The following is a 5,553-nucleotide window of genomic DNA, read 5'->3' as shown; positions in this document are numbered from 1 at the left end:
CAGGCCAAAGACCCAACTATGAAAAAATACCTGGACCAAGCACAGGCACAATTACGCCACTTCCCAGAAATACAAATCCAGCACATACCTCGGGAACAAAATGCCCGGGCAGACGCCCTCTCAAAGCTTGCTAGCACCAAGCCCGGAGGCAACAACAGAAGTCTTCTCCAAGAAACCCTACAATCTCCCTCCGTGCTAAGAGAGGAAGAAACGTTAAATATATCCAACCAACAGCAAGGATGGATGACCCCCATACTCAACTACCTGAAGTCAGGAACTCTCCCCATAGAAAGAAAAGAAGCTAAAAGGCTTACAAAGGACGCCCAGGATTATACGCTAATTCACGACGTATTATACAGAAGAGGATTCTCAAACCCCCTCCTTAGGTGCGTTCCGACCTCAGAAACAAAGGGCGTCCTCGAAGAAGTCCACGAAGGCATGTGTGGGAACCATCTCGGAGCTCGGGCGCTATCCAAGAAAGTAGTTAGGGCCGGGTTCTACTGGCCGACCTTGCAAAGAGACGCAACAGAGTTTGTGAAAATATGCCCCCCCTGCCAAAAACACGCCAATTTTCACAAGGCACCGCCCGAAGACCTTATCAGCATCACTGCGCCATGGCCCTTCTCAAAATGGGGACTCGACCTACTCGGCCCGTTTCCACAAGGACCGGGGCAAGTCAAATACCTCATAGTAGGGGTCGACTACTTCACAAAGTGGATCGAAGCCGAACCCTTAGCCACTATTACGGCTCAGAAAAGCCGTAAATTCCTATACAAAAACATCGTCACGAGGTTCGGAGTCCCCTACTCCATCGCAACAGACAATGGAACACAGTTCACGGACACAAGTTTTCAGAACTTGGTGGCCGAATTAAAAATCAAACAGCAATTCACATCGGTCGAGCACCCACAAGCCAATGGACAAGCAGAGGCTGCAAATAAAGTCATCTTGGCCGGGTTAAAACGAAGACTCCAAGAGGCCAAAGGGGCGTGGGCCGACGAACTCCCCCAGGTACTATGGGCATATCGGACAACCCCGCACTCTACAACGGGAGAATCCCCATTCCGGCTAGCTTACGGGATGGAGGCAATGATTCCTATCGAAATAGATGAAGGGTCGCCCAGAGTCATCTTCTACAGCGAAGAAGGCAACCCACAGGCACAAAGGGAAGAACTCGACCTCCTCCCCGAGGTCCGAGAAAGAGCCCGAATCCAAGAAGAAGCCTTAAAACGACGAACGGCCCTCAGATATAATCAAAAGGTAATAAAGCGAAGCTTCTCCATTCACGACCTGATTCTAATCCGAAATGACATCGGAATACAAAAGTCAGGAGAAGGAAAGCTAGCCGCAAATTGGAAAGGGCCCTACAAGGTAACAGAAGTCTTAGGGACAGGCTACTACAAAATATCCGACCTAGAAGGCAATGAGCTGCCCAGGACCTGGCACGCCTGTAATCTAAGACGGTACTACAGCTAGAAAAACTTAACCCGAGGTGTACTCTTTTTCCCTACAAGGGTTTTTTAACGAGACACCCGGTTAAGTAGGATACCCGACCTAAAGGGTAAACACTTTGTAAATATTCTTTCTTTTTTCACTAATCAAATTTCTCTATTTTCTCTTCCTCATGATGAAGCAAATCCTAGAAAGTACCCCACCAAGGCGCATTAATTTATGCTCGGCAAAACGCAAAAAATCATTTGCCAAGAGACCATACAAGGTCGGCAAAGATAAAGCGACGAGGTTCAAATTAATGTGAGAAGTTATAAAGTAACTCTGAAATGGCTCGAAAAGCCAAATAAAAAGAGGTTACAAAAATAACTTAAAAAGGCCGACCAAACGACGAAGTCGGACCCAGCAAAGGGAAAAGTTATAAAGTAACTCTAAAATGGCTCAAAAAGCCAAATAAAAAGAGATTACAGAAATAACTCAGAAGAACCGACCAACGACAAAGTCGGACCTAACAAAAAGGAGGTACTCGAGCACCCGATGTCCGAGAAAAAGCTCGGCCCAAGAAAGAAGCCTCAAAACGGCAAGAACCAGGATTTCGAAAAACGCTTACTAAAAAGTTGCTTTACAAAAAGCAACTAAAAAGTACAAGCGAAAAGAACGAAATCGAAGGAAGTTTCGAAACGCTAGCTAAAAAGTTGTTATCCGAAAAACAACTAAAAAGCACGAAAGCGGAAACAAGAAGTCAAAACGCTAGCTAAAAAGTTGTTAATCGAAAACAACTAAAAAGCACGAAAGCGGAAACAAGAAGTCAAAACGCTAGCTAAAAAGTTGTTAATCGAAAACAACTAAAAAGCACGAAAGCGGAAACAAGAAGTCAAAACGCTAGCTAAAAAGTTGTTAATCGAAAACAACTAAAAAGCACGAAAGCGGAAACAAGAAGTCAAAACGCTAGCTAAAAAGTTGTTATCCGAAAACAACTAAAAAGCACAAAAGCGGAAACAAAAAAAAGTCAAGCGCGAACAAAAAACACCACATAATAAAGTTACTACAAGTAGCTAAATAAAACAAAAGGTGTCCAAAGCGTTCAACAGAAACCATCCAAAAACAAAAGAGCCCACAGGTCGGGCAAAACACCAAGAAGTACAAGATTACAGAGGATCGAGGCCCTTTCCGGACTCCACATCGACAGCAGGCTGAAACATAGATATCGGGACTGCATCGACGGCAACGTCATCCCGGTTTGAAACCTCCACACCAGATCTATCCTCAGCCAAAGGTGAAGTCGGGTTCACAACCGGAACCTCGGGGTCGGACACCGGAGCCTTGTGGTCGGACACCGGAACCTCATCCTCGGCAGGAGCAGGAACAATCTTTCCCTCCACAACAATGTTTTCCGTACTGAATAAGCTCAGATCCAGGTCGGGAGCAAGAACCCGGACCTGATCCCTCAAATTCACAAACATAGCATCCATACCCTTGGCCACATTATCTTCCAGCTCGTAAAAATCATCCCGAGCAGACTGCAACTTCTCCTTCGTCTCCACAAGCTCGGCATACAGCTTAGTATAGTTCTCCGTCGCCACCCTCGCCATCTCCTCAGATGTCTTCGCCGCCGCCACAGCCGCGGTGGCCCTAGTTTTCTCTTCCTCCAAAGAGGCCTCCAGCTCAGTAATCCTGGCAGCCTTCAGTTGACTAATCTTATCAAGCTCAGACCGTGCCTTCTCAAGTCGGGAGCTGGTCGCCCCAAGGGGAGCTTTCTTGAACTCCCGAGCAATAGCGGCATGAAGACTAGCCATCCGAACACAGCTCCGCGCCATATACTGAAAGTGATGCTCCATAGACGCATCATCAGTAGAAATAAAGGTCTGGGAGAGAATGTGCTGCTCAATCCAACCAAGAGCGTCAAAATCCTTATCATTGAAACCGGCAAGCTCTTGAGAGGTCTTCTGTTTCTTGGGGGGAGGACCCGAGGTCGAAGACGGGGAAAGGTGACCGGGTCCGGAGGTCGGAGGATCTTGAGTTATAGCTCGGAACTGAGGAGTCGGAATGGTCTTCGACCGAGTCTGAACACCCACGGTAGTCTTCTGCGGAGAAGATCGGGCAGAAGCCTCAGCCTCGATATTCCGAGCAGCCGCAGACTTCTTCGACCGACGAAGAAACTTCATGGAATCCGCCTGAGAAGACATCTCTGCAGAAACAAAAAGAAAGGGATTATCACAAACAGGAATTCCACCAAAACAGGCAAAATACTAAAAGGATGAAGCTCGGAGAGGTCGAGAACTACCTAACTCGGAACGGAGAAGGCTTGGATCTCCCAACATTTTCTTCGTGTCCAAGTGAGGTGCCCGACCCCATAAACTGCTCAACACACCCGCAAAAGCCTGCTCTACCTCATCCAGACTCTCAAAAGTATACTTAACCGACACTACATTCTCCTGCCAACAAAGAGGAAAAGAAGGCTCCCCACTCTCATCTAGAAAGAAAGATCGGACATCTCCAGCAGCCCGGACCTTGAAATAGTAGTTCTTGAAATCATGAAACGACTCATCATACAAGGTACAAAACTTCTTTCCCTGGTTAGCCCTAAAAGAGACCCAAGACACCTTCCCAGCACCCGACCCCGGCTTCGTCAACGCGAACAGATAGGAAAAAAGAGAAACAGAAGGGGCGACGCCCAACAACTGACACAAAAGTTGAAACAGCTTTAAAAACGCCCAAGAATTTGGATGGAGTTGCGTAGGGGCAAGGTTACAAGACCAAAGGACCTCGGACTCCAAGTCGGTAAAAGGAAGTCGTACACCCAGCTTAGAGAAAAAACAATCGTAAGCATAAAAGAATAGCTTCTCGGAACTTTCTAAAGGCGGGAAGCACACTCTCTCCTCGGACTCTGGGGCTACTAGCTCATAATCCCGCTCAGACTCCCTGTTCTCACAAATACTACACTCCCTACGGAACCTAACTAGATACTCAGAATCTACAACAGAAGGGACCTTTAGAGGAACAGGATCTACCCAACCAAGACCACTCGGAATCTTGGTCGACATTGCTTGAAACACCTTTCGAGACATAAAAAATCTTGCCTACAAAGAAGAATACAACAGCAAGCCAAAAATCACATAAATAGGCAGACAGCAAAAAGCCCATTCAGCAAAAGCAAGAAAACAAAAGTTCTTTTAGAAGAAAAATGCAGTAAACCCGAGAACAAAGTACCAAGAGAAAAGAGCCCCCCCCCCACATACAAACAACCGAAGCAATGGCGGCGCCTCTTTCCGGGGCAACCCCAGCATAGAAGAAAAAGAAACAAAAGCATATGTGCACAGCGAAAGTAAAGACGAGAAACAAACCTGGAAGAAAGAAAGAAGACGACGAGCTCCGACGCAAGAAGAACGAAAACAGCGGCGCAGAAGAAACCCCGAAAAACAATCAAAAGAAAGAATCGGAAAAGAAAAACAGAGAGAAAGAAGGAAGATGCTCGAAAGAGAGGCGGCGAAAAACCCAGAAAAAGGGAAAGGGAACAGAATAAACAAAGAAAATGAGGAAAGGGGCAAATAAATAATGCCTTCACAGAGCCCGAACGGAAATCGAGGAGAAACGGTAAAAAGCAATAAATGCTGAAACGGCCATTTTCAAATTTTGAAAAGACGACTATGCCCGAGCTCGACCTCTCAAAAGGACGAACTCGGACAGGGGCACTGTTCATACCCTGACCGAGCTCTCCAAACTCGGGAAGTTCGCAGAAGGTCCGACCTCGTCCCAAAGGCCCACGCCTGAGGTCGGACCTCGGACAATAAAGCCAAAGGAGCCCAAAGCAGGCCCAAAACGAAGGAACATAGCCCAATCTAAAGGCGGCTAAAGCCCAGAAAGATAAAGGCGGTTCCCTTGAAGATAAGATGACCTCACCTAAAGATAAAGATAAGATAACTAACTTATCTTATCCACAGGAGGCCACATCTCATCATTATAAATACACTGGAGCACCCAGGTATAACTCATACTCTAATTCTACTCAATATCTGCTTGGACCCATGCTAACTTAAGCATCGGAGTGTCATTGCAGGTACAACCCCCCGCCGCTCAGCACACCAAGCTCGGGTCACGGAACCC

Source organism: Arachis stenosperma, chromosome 4, assembly GCF_014773155.1.
Source record: "Arachis stenosperma cultivar V10309 chromosome 4, arast.V10309.gnm1.PFL2, whole genome shotgun sequence".
In the NCBI taxonomy this organism is placed as follows: Eukaryota; Viridiplantae; Streptophyta; class Magnoliopsida; order Fabales; family Fabaceae; genus Arachis; species Arachis stenosperma.
This window is presented reverse-complemented; position numbering follows the sequence as displayed.